The sequence below is a fragment of the Chinchilla lanigera genome, unplaced genomic scaffold (assembly GCF_000276665.1).
Source record: "Chinchilla lanigera isolate Chin_1 unplaced genomic scaffold, ChiLan1.0 scaffold00117, whole genome shotgun sequence".
In the NCBI taxonomy this organism is placed as follows: domain Eukaryota; kingdom Metazoa; phylum Chordata; class Mammalia; order Rodentia; family Chinchillidae; genus Chinchilla; species Chinchilla lanigera.
In genome coordinates, this window is record NW_004955518.1 from 2161989 (window position 1) to 2178840 (window position 16852).

Genomic DNA, 16852 nt, shown 5'->3' on the forward strand with positions numbered 1-16852 from the left:
CACCAGCAGAGGCAATTTTGTGTGAGTCCTGCAGAGAAGTCTGTGTCCAAGGTGGGGCTGGCGGTTTGTAACAGAGTCTGGGGAGTGCCCCAAGGTGATCAGCCGACACATCCCTGCGCAGAGCCCACGTGTCAAAGCAGTATCACCCGATTCGTTTCCCATGCTGGTGGATGTGCTTCAGGCATTAATGCCCTTAGTTTCCATCAATGGCAGCTTTGTTAGCATGAACAGAAAGCCAGACAAACACTTCTGAAATCAAGATCTCCTGGGTGCCTAAATATGCACCCTACCCTGAGCTGAAATGCTTGCAAATTTGAGATTGAAGAATTGAGTGAGATTTGTCTTTGGTTTTGTTAGTTAGTTACTTAGTTTTGTAAAGGTGTTCTAGCAATTGGAATTAATAGTTACAAATATTTTCAGAAATTGTAACCATCCCAGTTTTCTACCTGGGAATCACTTTTAAATCCTTCTCTGCAGATGATCAGTGCCCTCATCAATGAGTTCCTAGTTTTGCAAAAGTTAATTAGCTGGGATCCTAAGTTACCTTTCATGTTTCTTTTGCTCTTGTAAAACATCTAGCTCTTCTATACACCTTGGTTCAGGGTGGCTTGGCTTAGGCAGGACTGACAGGAAGGGGCTTTGTTTCATCTTTGGATCTTTGCCAAACTCTGGCAGCCTCTAGGGAATGGATCGAAGTCCCCACTGCAGAGCTGAGGCAGATGGAAGGCAAAAGAGATACTCTCACCTGAGATAGCAACACCTGCCGCATAGGTGCAGTGTGGACACCTATGTAACATTTACCAATTTTTAAAATACAGATTTTGAAACCACACAAACTTGATTTTGTTTCCTGTCTCTATCACTTGTTAACATGTGAGACTGGTCAAGGTAATTAATCTTTCTGAACTGTCTTTTTCTTGTTTATAAAGTGAGAAAAAGGGGGCTGGGGATTTAGCTCAGTGGCACAGCAACTGCCTGCCAAGTGCAAGGTTGTGAGTTCAATTCCTGGTACCAGAAAAAAAACAAAAAATAAAAAAAAATAAAGTGAGAAAAAATAAACGACCAAATCATACCTTTGTTAAAGGCTTAAAAGAAAAAATCATACTAAAACATTTAGCACAGGGCCTGTAATATTGTAAGTGCCCAATGAATGATCAAGTGTGGAGGACCACGTGGATGGCTCTCCATGGAAGAAGAGCATTTGGCCCTCCCTCCATGTGTTGATATGTTCAGATCTGGCTAGGACTTTTACTTATCCCCTAAATTGGCTTTAAGCAGTGCAAACAGGTCTAGTTGAGGTGCTGATGTGCAGTCTTTGAAGCAATGTGACAGGCCAGTGATGCCAAGGACGCTCCCAAGTAACATGTGTGAGCTAGGCCGAGTGAAGCTACGCATCAGCTGAGAATGAGCCTTGAGAAAAGAGACTATGATTCTCAGGGTGTGGATTACACATCAAAACTGAAGCACGGACCCCAAAACACTAGCTACTGCCCCAATCTGTGATATGCAGATTATTCTTTCTGCATCTCTCAATCTCTCTCTCTCTCTCTCTCTCTCTCTCTCTCTCTCTCTCTGCATATTGCAGAGGTGATTTCAGGCCTCCTACCTTGCCCAGCTCACAGCACTCAGTACTTCCCACGATTCTCACAGTCACTCATCCTCAAGCCACTCCCTTCTTCATGAATCAGTGAAACCCAGATTCAGCCTTGGGTCAAGACCTTTGTTCCAGTTAGCTATCACTATGACTGGACTTGGGACCCCTTCACTCCCCATAACTACAAATATGCTTTAGTGTCTTCATTCTCACCATGGGTTTCACTGCAAGTGGTAGATTGGAATTAGTCTGCTATGATTCCAATAACTTTTCCTTGGGATTATAAATGTGGATTCTTCTGGACTACAACAAGGTCCAGAAGGGCTTTCTATAATCAAGAATAATAATAACAATAATGAAATTCTCTTCTTTCTGAACCAAAGAGCCTTCAGCCTCTCGCACTCTATAGAAATTCTCCATGGGTTTCACTAAGAATTGGTGCGAGAGAGATCACCTCCAGTGGCCTGCATTACAGTAGGCCTGAGAACTTGTCTTGCCTTTTCTAAGACAAGAATATGGGGGCTCAGAGATGCCAAGTCCCAGACTGAGATCCCACCTACTTATTTTTAAAGTCATGATCAAAGTCTAGTTAGTATGAGTCTTGTTCTTGGGGCATTTTTCTTATTCATTCAGCATTTGGCAAACATTTAAATAAATCATTTCTTTGAGGAGCTGGGAATAAGGAAAGAGGCTTGTGCATGGTCTGCATTGTTATGACTGTAAAACTGTCTGGAGCTAACATCAAAGGGAGAGGGGCCTTTGGGTGCTTGGAGATTCTCCCCACTGTCCCCTTCTTTCACTAAATGCACTCAAACCACAGCAGCATGAATCTGGGAGGAGCCAAGCAGGCTGCAGTGTGCACAGGAGAATCACGCCAGGGTGTGCCCACCTAGAGCTGGCCTCCACCCTTGAAACGGACAGTTTCTACCTTGTAAAAGAGGAAACAATTAGCAAGGATCAATAGCTTCATCATCTTGAAGGAGAGCATGGCTCTCAAACATCCCTTCATATATATGTATGTGCATAAGGTGTGAAACAGAACAATTCAACATCCCATTTCTGTGGAACCAGTTTACTAAAGTCAAGCCCCACATTTGCTACCAGGTGGGAGATGTGACTTTTCCAGCCAGGAGCTTCAGAAGGATTGATGTTGTGCTAAACATGACAGCTACACTTTGGAAGTCACCCCCTACTGAGCTCACAGGCACAGGGACCTGCCACGGCTTTGTTCACTGCTGCAGCCTGAGTGTGTAGCTGGCACCCAAACATTCCAGCCAACAAATATCAGTTGAAGGAATGAAGGACTTAACAATGAACCAAGCACGAATCTTGGAGAACAATCTAGTATGTGAGTTGAGGCAAGTCCTTTAACATCTCTATGCCCAGTGAACTTATCCTGAAAAGAATACAGATTTGTTCTGAAGATTATTGGTTTAATCTTCTCAGTCTTCTTAAACAGTGAATGTTAGTAAATTTAATAAACAAAACAACAATTAGAAACTATATGAATATTTTGTGCCTAGGATATTGGAAGCAACTTATAGACATGAATTCACTGAGCCTTAATACGTAGAGGGTAAGGGAGCATTAGCATATTTATTTACCAAAGAGAATACAGAAAAAGGAATTGAGCACCAGAAATTGGATAGAACCCCTGACTTGTGGACTTGTGTTTGGATAACATCACATGCACCTGAAATTCTTGGTGAAAATTCAATGTATCAATATGTGAGAATGCCAAAAGGAAACTTACTATTCTTATTCTTCATAACTAATATGCATTAATTAAAATTTAGAATCATAAATTTAAAAATGCATTCAGAAAATAGTTGTATTCACATAAACATTTATCTGACCTGAGACTGCTTTAGTAATGATAAATATTTGCAAAAAATAGCATGGATTTTAAGAATCTGGAAGACCTGAATTCAAATTCCAGCAGTGTGATTTGGAACAAATGACTTATGCAATGTGAACACCAATTTCTTCCTCTTTAAAATGAGGACAAGAAGAGCAAGCCAGTAGCACTGTTTTTAAAATAATAGATAATATCCATAAGATCAGATCCACTTGCCTAGTTCATAAGTGATGCTCAATAAATGCTGACCATGAAATGATGCCAGGATTCCACTCAGGAGCAGAATGAACAACCCTACTCAAACATTCTTAAACTGAGCAAACACTTGTACTTGTGAAACTTGAGGTGCCCAGGCTTCACAGCCTGTCGGGTCAATTTTTTCAGTAGACCCAGCTGTAGAAATTAAATTTGCTATTATATTCATTTGCTCACAGTTTTCAATGGTCCAAACTGAACATTCCTATCTAACACAGGGTTTTCTTTCCCAGCAATTTAGCACACTTACACACACACACACACACACACACACACACACACACACACGTGTTTGCCCCAGCAATTCATTTCTCATTTTGGTTTGGGGCAGAGCCAGTTGGTAAAAGGTTTCAGCGTGTGTTTATTGCCTCTTTGTTCTCCAGCATTTCGGAGGCCTCCCGGCAGCTCTTTGGTCTGCAGCAAGCAATGCAGCCCTCAAGGGCTACAAAACCCAGACAAATCACAGACTCTGACCATTGCCTGGGTTCATGTGGAACAGCTGGAAGCCTCTCCCCTTCAGCCTCAGACTGCTGCCCAGAACTCTGAGTGACCCAGGGCAGGAGGTGAGCATTTGGCCCCTGGGGCTTGCTCTCACTAGAGTTCTTTTCGAGTCACTGCAGCATCTTACCAGGCCCCACATAGGACTTACCCTTAGCAATCGCCTCGTCCTCAGTAAAAGGTCAGGGGAGTTTGGGGGCGTGGATTCCTGTGTGTGTGTGTGTGTGTGTGTGTGTGTGTGTGTGTGTGTGTGTGTGTAGCTCATCATTTCTAATCTTCAGTAGCAACACTGCTGTTTGTAGATTCTGCAGATCTCCTGCTCCAGGAGGCTCATAGATACCTTTCCAAAAGGATTACCTGAGTATGCAGTACTAGCCCAGGTGTCCTCCAAGCCTTAGTTTAAGCCTAGAGATAAAAAGGCTGTTCTGGTTAAGTGGAGCCTCCCTCACCCAGCCCTCTCCACCATCACGATAGCTCTTAAATGTATGCTCTGACAAGTGTATTAGAGTCAATATGACTCGCGATCAAGAGCACCACCCTGAACTTTAGTTGACAGAGATCTAACTCTGGCTTTCCTGTTTTGTGGAGGTCTGGGATTGTGAGCCATGCTCATAATCTCTCTTTGCTTCAGTTCCTCAAATAGAGAGCAAAGATATTAACACCTATTTCATTCTGGCATGGCAGATGGAGAGGGCCTGATACACATGGGTAATCAGCCATGAATAGAATCTGAATATAAAGCTCTGGCAGACTCAGGTCTCTTTAGTAAACCCAGCACCTTGGATTTGTTTCAGCAAGCTCCTTACATCTCCCTCCAGAAGTTTGGCATCACCAGAGGGGTTAATACAAGGTTCTGTAAGACAAGAGCTGTTGTCCCCTGTCTGAGCTCTGAGAGTGTTAGGATGGATCACCCAGTAATGAATTAGATGAGCATACCGTACTTGTCGAGCACTGTTGAGACACAAGTCTGTGGAATAAAAGGCCCAGGCTGCCGTCCTCATGCAGGACTGGGGAGATGAAGACACTGATCAGATGTTGATGACATTCAGGTGATGAGCTACAAGGAGTGAAGCCTAAGCTATCGCAAAATGGCCAAGCCGTCAACACAGGCTTCCTGGAAGGGTGACTGCGGAGAAGGGTAAGTGAGTAGGCGCACAGAAAGGAAGAAATGAGGGAGGGAATTCCAGACAGAATAAATACTCAAAGACACAAAAACAGCTCAGAAAAGGCCATGTTTGAAGAATGGTACATAGTTCATTGTGGGTGGGGTGTAGCAGAAAGAACTTATTCTGGAAAGATGGAAAGGAGAGATGTCCCTTCTGCTATTTTAACGGTGTGGCCTGGGCCACTCAATAAAACACCCACAAGAGGATCAGTGTAGCTGTGTTACCCCTCCTCAATGCGCCATTCAGGCAGGAGGACACCAGTGGGGACAACAGTCATGTCTTAAAATGATGTAAGTGGTTCTTTCCGCTCCTGTTCTTCTGGGTAAACAAGTGCCTTCTTAAAACTCAGTGCCTTCATCTACATAATGGGATTGGGGTGGGAGGGACTGTTCTTCCTTTTTGAGGAAGCACGTCATGCAGAGATCTGTTTCACATCACACATGGATGGAAATTATTTGGGGGTATCATTTGAATGAAGGGGCTATTCCACATACCCTTCAAATAGATCAAACAAAGCAACTTTCTACGAATCAGCTTGACTTTTCACACACAGTAATGAACATCTTGAATGGCTTTTTCCACTTTCCTTGTGGCCCAGCTTGATTTCTCCTTGTCACCCTCTGCTACCACCACAGGAAGATGAGCTATCAAACCCAAACTACTGTCTCCACTTCTGATTCCTTTGAGAAGGGATCTCCCGTTATAGCTCAGAGGCAGAAACAGTCACACAGGTGAAAGTATTTAAAAAAACTGAACTATATCAGGGCTTTTAGATGGATAAAATGGATAGATGGATTAAGTAATCAGTGAGACAGGACTGACACAGGCAGCTTCTTTTCCACTTTGGTCCTAAACAGGTATTTTCTTTTTTTCTATTTTAAAGATAAAAAACTAACAAAACAACAATGAAGACAAAATTTAAACAACATACAAACAGCAAAAATGATACATGACCTCAAAACAAAATGATAGGAATTAACAATGGTTGCTACATTACATACTGTTATTTTCAACCAAGTTGCTCAGTCCACCAGAATGTGAGATTGATCAAACCATCAAAGACAGTAACAAGGAATAAAAACAGGTATTTTCCATGGGCAATGAAATTATCTCAGTGCTCCATGTGCTTTCAGGACCTTCCACAGTTTCAGCCAGAGATCCTAGGGCTGGGGCCAGGAAGTGTTTGCTGCCCAGAAATTGCCCATCAGAGAATCTTCAGAGTACAGAGTAATCTGAATGTTGACAATTCCACTCTTTGCATAAGAAAACTGAGCCACATTTGGTATGTGGGTATGTTCCAGACCCAGAGAAGTCCCCCACCCCAGACAAAAGAAAATATTTAGTGTACTGATTTATGGCCCAAGATCTTAGAGTTTCTATCACCATGGCAACCTCAGAAATGCAGAACATGCAGTCTGCAAAGAATCCTAGTAGGTGGGTAGGGTGGTAGGAACAAATAATACAAGTTGTAGGCAAATCTTTAAATATTACATATATTCAGCAAAATCTCACTGACCCCAGGGGAGGTGACTAGACTTCCACACCAATTCCTGTCCTCTCCATAAAGATAACAGCAAGAAAAACTTTCACATGAGAAAGTGAAAGATTCAAGAAGAAAATGCCTTGTAAAATCCTAGATAACTTGCCACTCCTCAGACTTTCCCAGAAGTTCACAGATCATTGAGAGGTTGCTTCCTGGTTTGAGAGTGTCCTTCCCTGCTCTTACTTAACAAACATGTGAAACAGCCATCCTGCTTTAGAAACCCGGAGTCAACAAACAGCGGCACAGACAGAGTCTTTGTAACACAAACCCAGCTTGCCTCAAAAGGGAACTGCAACTCAAAGAAATAATTCTCACACAGTTTGTTTTCTTCCATTGAACTTTCCCTGGCTTTCATGTCAGTGAGCCTGGCTCTTGACTCACCTCTTCGTAAAGTGAATATACCTGGAGCTTGGCAAGGTTGGTGGAAAGAGAGGAAAGACTCTGAGATGGATGTCCGGGTCAAGTGGGGACACCAGGAGCCTCCCCAGGCTGGGATGTGGTCCTTGAGTGGAGCAATGCAGCAGAAATGCAGCTGTGAGCCAGCATAACCACAGAACACAATCCCTTCTAATGTGACGGGTCTGGTGAGCCAAGAAAGGGCAGTCTGAACCGCTCTTACCTGGTTCCTAAGGAGCAGGAGACGCCAAGGTGAGATATGTGGGGGATGGTGCAAAACCACTTTGCATTTTAGAAAAGCTTTTGTATTTCACTCAAGCACTTTCAATAACCATGACCTGGTTCTCTCTTTCCCAAATCTCTTCATGCTCTTAGAGACACTCTTACTATTATTTCCCAGGTGGCCCTGGGGAATGAAGGCAGAGCGCTCAGGTAGGGGAGAGTTACACCAGGTGAAGGACTCAAGCCAGTCTCCTCTCATTGCTCTCCTGCTTCTCTGCACAGTCTGTTCCAACCTATAGGCCATGTGGAGGCCTCGGTCCCACCTTCCTGCTCCCTGAAACTCTGGACTCAATCTGGCCTCACTGCCTCCTACTGGAGAGGCCAAATATGTCCCTTTCTCTTCCAGCTAACCAAGGACAAACCACCTGACCTGGCCCGTGAAATGGAAGCAGGAGACTTTCACACACTACTTCCAGTATAAATTCCCCTGTCTTGAGAGAAAGGTGCGGTGTCGCTGGCACAACCCACTGCACCCCCCTCCTCTTTCTTTGAACGTGTCCTTGGCTGCAGCCACCTCACAAGTGAGACGCAGTGCAAGCTCAGGTCTCACCAACCCCAAATCCCTGCCCCTCACCGTCATTCAGTCTCTGGCGTCCTCTTCATCACTTGTTTGGCCCACAGATTACAGCCACAGAAATAAACCAAAATGCTAGGCTGTAAGCAACAGAGAAAAGTACCTTGGTGGGGAAACTGGAGACGGGTCTGGGTTCCAGTGTCTGCTGCATTAGTGGCATGGGCTTGGGTCAGTGAGTCAAATTGTATGAGTTTCATTTTCCTCATTTGTGATAACTGGCTGGGTAAACCTCTAAAGCACCTCCAAGGATTTAAATTCTATCACCATGACTCCAGTGTATAGACATACTGCAGCCCTCCTGATCAACCTGCATATCCCCAAAGCTCAGCAGAGTCCAACAAACCCAGACTGTATGGAGGCAACAAGTTGGTGCCCGAAACAATGTGTGTCTGCAGTTCCTGCCACACAAACCTTTATAGGGGAAAAGGCTCTGCGGCCTGACACATGTACATTCCAAAGACAGCAGCCATAGCCCTTCCTCCACAAGTCATTTGGGCCCTCAGAACCCGCATTTGTTTCTTTTGTAAAACCAGGAAAAAAATAAACAAACCCTCCCTCATCTTAGTTCCATCCAATGTTATTCTGACATATTGTGAAAGAAGATGCTTTTACAGTGGCGAAGCTGTCATTGTCTCAGCGATATTCAGATGGACAGAAGGAAGCGACATTTGAAGCCTGGCCTAAAAAAATACCCGCGCTCTACCCATCCTGTGTGAAGTGCAGACTGCTTCTGAGGCAGGCCCGCACGCTCAGCCTTGTAACTGCACTCTCTGGCTCCTTTTTATGGGTTCTCATTCTTTACCCAGTGCGGAGCAAGTCTTTCTGTAATATCCACTTTGATATAATTGAGAAAATCCAAAGGCAATGACACAAAAACAAAGGGTGAGGGTGTGCAGAGTTCATCTCCTTAGAGCACCACTGGCAAACACCTGCATGTTCCTACCCCACCAGCCTCCTCCTCCTGCCACAGACACTGGAGCAACCCCACGAAAAGTAAAATTAAAATATTGTGTCCTCGAAAAGACCTTCCCAGCGTGCTTTGAGATTCATCTGTTTCATGAAATGGCTTCTAATGCAGTCATTGGTGTTTGGATCTATGGTTCCACTAGGAAAGAATGTCACCAAGAAAAAATCAAATTGAAACTACTTAAACTTAGGACCGTCAGTGAAGCAAGGATTCAGTTTCATTCCCTATTCCTTCCTTGCGCTTTTTTTTGGCAAGGAGGGGGGAATCTCAAACCAAAAGGGGCTGTAGCTCTGGGCTCCACAGAGCTTCTGAATTTGCGATGCTGTTTCCTGTCTGTCAGTGGAAATCATTTGATACAACTTGTGCGGGCTTTTTGGAAGCCAAAGGAAAAGTGGCAGCGCATTCTGTCTTACTTCCTTTGAAAAGCTGAACTCCAGGAAGAATATCGAAATGACTTCATGTTGTTGGGTTTCAGCAGTGAGTTTTTTCAACATCTCAATGGTCCCCACCTGGAAAATAATCTATAAGAGCTTCGCAGGAATCAGAAGGCTTCCAGGCACTGGTGCTCCTGCGTGGTCCCTTTACACTGGGATGGGTTGCTGTAAGTACAGCTGAGCGCCACCAAACCACAGTGGTGGGCAGAAACCCTGGAGTAGGGCAGAGCCTCACTTCATCTGTGGCCTTTCCTACGGCTGCCGCTCAGACGGGACAGAGCCTGCTCCCTTTGGAGAGCTGGCCGTTCCCATGGCCACACCGGCTGGGGTTACTCCCACTGCCTGTTGTCCACCGTCCATTGCCTACCAGGAAGCATTTGTCCTTGCTGGGCACAAGCCCACTTCCGGGAGAGTAACATTGCATGTGGAAGGCAAACTTGCACAGCGGCCAATTGACCAGGCTTTGGGCTAGTGCCTGGCTCCCATCTTAATTCTGCCTCTCACTGTATCTGAGACCTTGGATGAGTTTACTTTTCTCTCTCATTCCCTGAGTTGTTAAATAAGCTAAAGCCAATCTGAGTCTCACTGAGTTGTTGTGAAGATTAAATGAGTTTATTTGTAGGAAATTACAAATTCATTTCCTTACCATATGTCAAGCATACAGTAAGTACTCAATAAATGCCAGTTGTTAAAACTGCCATGCATTGAGCAACTCTCTGGGCCAGACGTGCTGCTAGGTGTTTTGCAGTCATTGTTTAGTCCTCACAATGAGTCTGTAAATACAAATTGTTCTGTGTGTGTTTACTGGTGTGTGGTGGGTAGGGAGTTAATAACTTGCTCAAGGGCACAATGCCGTGGAATGGCACATCGAGGGCGGGATGAGCCCAGGCCTGTCAGATGGAAATTCCGCACAGAAGCCAGAGTGGAGGAAGCGGTGTCGTGTCGTGGTGACAGAGTTGAAGGTTCCTGCAGGGCCCCCTGCAAGGCCAGTGGCCGTACAGGATGCTTACCAGGGTCGTCGCAGGGTCAGGTGGGGAAAGAATTCTGTCTTGCAAGTACTGGAGGAAGGTTTGGACAGAAGTCCCTGACTGACCTTTCTGAGACTGCTTCTCACCCTGCTCACAGAATCTCAGTTGCAATAGGCTGACCCCACCCCCCGCCCGGGATGGATGTGTTCCACTACTGTGTAATGAGTGTGAGTGCCACCTCCAAATCATATGTTGCAGCTTAATCACTGAGCTGATGCCACTAGAAGGTGGGCTGCCTGGGAGGTGATTAGTTCCTGAGGACAGAGTTCTCATGCATAGCATTAGTGCCTTTGTAAAAGAAGTCCTACAGAGCTGCCCTACCCTTCCCCTGCACCAGGCTACAGCAAGAAGACATAGTCTATGAACCAGGAAACAGGCCCCTATCAGATACTAAAACTGCCCTCACCTGGACTTTGGAGTTCCAAGCTTCCCTTCCCAGTGGTACATTTCTGTAGTTTATAAATTTTGCAGTCTAAAGTATTTTGTTATAGCAACCTGAACAGACAAGCACAAAAATATAAAGAAAAGATTCTTGCTGGGCCTGGTGGCGCTCGCCTATAATTCCAGTACTTGGGAAGGTGAGGTAGGAGGATCGCTGTGAGTTTGAGACCAGCCTGGGCTGCAAAGTGAGCTCAAGGCCAGCCTGAACTGCATAGTTAGACCCTGCCTCAAAAAGACAAAAAAAAAAAAAAGAAGGAAAAGAAAAGATTCTTGATGAATACAGGAAAGATTTTCTTTTCTTAAAAAATATAAATCTACAGCTTAATGAAAAGGAGCTATCTTGTCTTTGCTCCTTCCTTTAAGCTTGGGATACTCATATGATGACTGGAACTATAGCAGCCATCTTGAGACCACAAAGCATGGGAACAAGAATCCAGCAACACAGAATGACAATGAAGGAAAGAAAAAGCATGCAAAAATAACCAAGTCATTGAACAATCTCTGCAACTACTTAGCTCTAAGATATCTTAAATAAGTACTAAATGCAATTATGAGTTCACTTACTCATAATTACATTTAATATTTAGTACTAAGTGTTCTGTTTTTAGGTGAAACTGAAAGTAATCTTGAAGGAAATATGATTCTGTCTAGATCTCCTGTCAGAATTAAAACATCTACTGCCTCATTACACACAGCCTGTACCTCATTCTGCTGATGCTTTCTCAAGGCTAGTTGTTCACATAAATTTCTTTTGTCCCTTTTCTTATCTTTCTTAACCCATACCACCAATCATCAGCTATTTGAAAGCAGGGAATCACCTGGATTGCTTTCGCACATACATTTCCACACTGTCTGTCATAAATGAGGCCTTCTGCCATTTCTATCCTTAATTGTCATGCCATTCCAGAGGACAGAACACTCGAACATATCCACATATGTCCACACATATATACACGCAAATTCTATCTGTTCATTGACCGGAATCAATGGGCCCAGATGGTGAGGTTTATAAACTCACCAGAAAGAAGAGGGAGAAGTCACTGTAAGTAGCGAGACTGAGATATCAAGGAAAGAGAAAAGAAAGGGAGGAGAATAGCACAGGTGCCAGCCTGGGGCTGGACACGCGTGAGGTTTACTGCGCTAATATACATGCCAAGCTGCTGCCACAATTAGTATCTGTAAAAACCATGTCTCCTAGCTCAGATGGAACTAAATCATGTGGTGTTTATCTGAGAGCTTTCTTCTTCTGTGATTGGAGGGCTGGCTGGGCCCCAGTCTCAGCCAATCCAACTGTCCCTTGCCTGGCACAGTTCAGGTGGCAGCCATGCTATTCTCAGGTGATTGGGCGGCAAAGGGTGTTTGTGCTCACAGAGGAAGATGACACAAGAGGCAGCTCTGGTGTTGAATGTCATTTTCTTCATGGCTTAAAAGGAAAACAGAACAGAAGAGGGACAGCTGAGCAATAGTTACCCTGTTTATGTTTGATCCCAGGTAGGGTTATTTTTAAATCCCTTTGTATCAAAGGTGCAAACCTGGAGTTCTTGCTTATTGTTAAAGATCATCTGTGAGAGCAGGGCATAGTACTGTAGAACACCTTGCCAAACCTGGCCTGCAAGAGACAAACCTGAGGCTCCCTGTCACAGCACTGCCTTGGGTAAACAGAACACAGCACAGACTCTTACACGTCGGGTGGCTGGGGTTGGGGGACTGGTCCTGGCCAGATATGAAATTAGAGATTTCTGCACAGCAGAACACTTGGCTACAAAGGCAATTTCTTTCCTCTAAAATCAATAGTAGATTAAATCTTCATCTCCACAGGTGACTTTCTAGCCTTCTTCCTCAGCCAGTAGCAATCCTTCACCCTGGTGGATTCCATTTGGATGCTTGTTTCATGTTTTCCCGTGTCTCTGCAATCAAAGTCATGTTCCCGTAAGGGAGGAAGAGCATATGTATCGCTGCTCCTTTTCACTAAAAATTTGGCGAGAAAGTTGTCTCTGAAGATGAAGCTCTGCAGAGACAAACAGTAAGACAACTTTAAATTCTCTTCCTCCTGCTAACCCCCTTCGTCACCTGTGACAGGTCTGGTAAGGCAACATTGACCCCAGCAGAATCTGGACTGCAATGTGTTTCTGAGTCTGTGAGATGTTCCTTGTTTTGCTAGCAGGTGATTATTTCCTATTAGGTGATCTTCCAGTTCCCTGGTTTCACTTTGTAGAATCTTTCTAGGAGACAGTAAGTCTTTGTTGAGATTGTACTTTGAGAACTTGACTTAAAACATTAATTTGAAAACTCCCCCAAACCTTACTATAGCACAATGGAATGAGCTTTTATGCAATTATTTTCCCCATGTTATTCTCTTCTTTCCTTTTAAATCACTGCAGTTTATATCTGCCACTTGGTAGTCTTCACCGTCCTGTGTCTATTCGGAAACTCTGGTGTTGCGTCTTCTTTGCCCAGCACTGTCTCTTTCACCCAGAAGCATGAAAGCATCTCTGATTTTAAAAGATTCACAACCAGAGGCAAATCAAAAACTCACCTAAGAACAATGACATCAGCTAACCCAGTGGAAGGATTTCCTTCAGTAACAGCACAGTATCTGGGGGGAAAGCTCAAGTTGCTGAGCCCTTCCTGTATGGTGAGCACCTTATGTTAGCCCAAAGAACTTGTGATGTATTGGTCACACTCTGTAAGCGACGAAGTTAGAGCTGGGAAAGATGAAGTTCCTTCCCTAAAGTAATCCAGTGACCAAGACTGAATCCCTGTTGTCCGTACGACTCCCAACCTCCATACTGCCTGTATATACAGTAGCGGGAAAACGTTCCTGCCAGCCCAGCATATCTCCACTCTTCCACATCCTCACTCCATCCTGTGGTTGAGGCAGCCAATCAGAAGCAGCAGATGTACCCCTAGGAATGGCTGGCATCTGTCAATGTCCAGATGGAAACCTCAATAGCAGGACAACGCATTGGAGTTGTAGGACAACTAGCATGCTGGGCCTCCCTGATGACTACTGAATAAATGTTCCCCAAGAAGAGGAAGGGGCATTATCACACACAGACCCCCCATGTACTAAAATGGCTTCCTAGCCATATGGTCCTGCACAGTGGTACCAAAAGGACTCAGGTGACTTAATAGAATTTGCCTTCTCCCTTGATCTTGTTATCCTAAATCAAGAGACCCTAGTCTTTGTCCAACTAGAAAGCAGGATATTGGGAACAGGCCAAGAATGTGGCCACTTATTTCATTACTTGGCGTTGGGAGAGGCAGAAGGTTCAAGTCTATGCCTGTTCTCAGCTTGGCAAACCTCCTATTTCAGTTATCCTTCAGCCCTTCGCAAAGTCAGCCCCACTTGCTGGCCCCCGCCCTGACCAGGGATGATGGATGGATCCAGGACACATAGCCTAGGGGAGGAGTTACACTCAAGCATCTCCTCTTTAGGGTGTTGTCCTTCCACCCCTGATGGTATGCTAATTAGGAATTACAAACTCTGGAGCCAGACAGCCTGGGTTTAATCCCTGGCTGTGCTGATTCCTAGCTGTGTGACCAGGAGCTGTGTGACTTTGGCTTATGGTAGTTTGACTTATGACTTTTTTACTTCGTGGTGGTGTAAAAGCAATATACAGACAGTAGAAATTGTATTTCAAAATTTGAACATGATCTTCTCTGTATTAGTCAGCCTTCTCATCACTTGAACAAAACACTTGACACCCCCAGTTTAAAGGAGGAAAGATCTCACTTGGCTCACTGTTTCAGAGAATTCAGCCTATGGTCAGCTGCCTCCAAGGCAGAATCATCATGGTAGGAAGGTGTTACAGTGCAAAGATGCTTAGTTTCTGGCAGTGGGAAGCAGGACAGGGGAGGAGCCAGAAAGGAAGGAGCCAGGACCATGTACAGTACCCAAGGTCACACCTCCGTGACCCATCTACACACATGGAGAAGTGTGCTCCACAAGCCTGAGTGGCTCCTACATGAATCAAACTGAAAACCCACACTAACTGCCACCTCTTAGGTCAGCAAAGGGTGTTACTATGCTCTTTGTTAATGTCGGCCGAAGGCAGGGAGCTCTAGCTTCCTGTCAGCCCTGTGATTATGAAGGGAAACAACCAGCACTCCAGAGTGCACTGTGTTGCTAAGCTGTGATGTTCAGTAAGGTAGGTGTACTGAAAGCATTTTCACATAGATACCGGCATTTACAATGGATTTATCAAGACATAACCTCATTATGGACCGAGGAACATCTGCATATTTAGATTTCTTGATGTTGTGTTGGTGTCATCCTGAAAATCAATACATTTATACTGCAGAGGACCAGGGCAAGGCCTTGGGTGGCTATCGAGATATGCAACACTCTTGGCCTCCAGGGCCATTTGGCAGCTGCTAAACAGCCCCATCCTACTGCTCTACTAGATGCTATTCTCTGTGCTGCACGTGACCACTTACCTCCAAATCTTTGCATAGTGTTTTATTTCCTTCTCAGAGCAAGGCTCTGCGAACAGCTTCACATTGATTACAGGCATGGGCCCTTTGAGGAGAGCTATGGCTGCCTCCATGGCTCTTATACCTTTGCTGTACTTTAGACTTGCATCTGTTCACCAACCCCATGTCTGGGGTGCTAGGCTTGCCTCATGGGTCCTTCTACAGATGGGACTGCTCTAAGAAGCCAGATGCTATAACTTGTGTCTAGATGCTCCCCCAAAGCCTCGTGCAATCATAGGCGGGGCTTTTTTAGAGGTGGCTCAATCTAGAGTGTGTGATGCGGGGGTTGATTCATGGTGCAATGTTAGGATCAAGGGTACTAGGATGAAGGGTGTGAGTGCTACCTGCTTGAAGTAGCCTGGATAAAATACAAGGGATAGACAGAGCTGTGGTGGTCCCTTGTTGCTTTGCTACTTTGTCTCCCATGAACTGTTTGCTCTCTGCAATCCCACCCTGCCTTGGAGCCAGCCGACTATGAACTGAAACCACTACAAACTGTGAGCTAAATAAACCTTTCCTCCTTTAAATTTGGGTGTTGGGTATTTTGTCTCAGCAATAAGAAAAGTAGCTAAGACACTAGGGCAGTTAGAGATTGCAAAATTGATACTATTGATAGTGGGTAAAAGAAGCTCACATCTTCTACACTGTAAATATGTAGAAGACAACTGTCTGTGTGGAGGCAACTGTCACGGCCTTTTGTGAGAAGCATGCTGGCCAAAGGAACCCAGCACTGTGGGATGATGCTAAAAGTCTAGGAAGCCAGACCCAGCACTGCTGAAGTTGCATCTCATGGGCACATATGAAGCAACGAGCACAGGTATCCTGAGAGGAGGGAGGGGTGAGGGGATGGAGGTCAGAGCCCTGCCTGTGACGGCCAGATATGGCTATTTACTGGGCAGTGACACAGTGAGGCTCTCCTGTGCTGAAGTCGATACTTCCTTGCGTCCTCTTCTGCCCACTTAACAAGGCCTTGTTCAAATGAATTGTCTAAATGGCTGTCCCCATGACAACAGGCTGATTTGCAAAACGCCAGAATCGGGAGGCAAACAACCATGCCAAGAATCAGACCTGAAATTTGCTCCTGATGGAGCTGAAATGAGAACACTCCAAGCCAGAGAACAATGGGGAGGTGAGATGCAATCCTCAGAGCAGCTCTGTTTTCCACAAGCCCCTTTCAGAGAAAGCCTGTGACCATATTCCTTTACACTCCACAGGGCTGATCACATTTTGCTACTGGCCTCAGGACATGGCTTAGGCGTACATCTTTCACCAGCTAGTTCTTCCTTGCTGTAAACACCAAAAAGTCTGTGCTGCAATGTCTCAGAGCTGAACACATAAAA

General features: G+C 44.9%; 1 long non-coding RNA gene across 8 annotated transcripts in view; it reads right to left on the reverse strand.

Annotated features, from left to right (window-relative positions):
* Positions 1–7670, reverse strand: part of LOC102010513 — a 75891-nt gene extending 68221 nt beyond the window's left edge. For 3 of the 8 annotated variants that reach the window (XR_264567.2, XR_001231847.1, XR_001231846.1), the window contains exon 1: positions 7296–7666. This is a non-coding gene — a long non-coding RNA (uncharacterized LOC102010513). Of the gene's footprint in view, positions 1–7295 lie in introns of all 8 variants that reach the window. The other 5 variants (XR_001231845.1, XR_001231842.1, XR_001231843.1 and 2 more) reach the window with 3 other exon arrangements.
* Positions 7671–16852: the final 9182 nt, after the last annotated feature.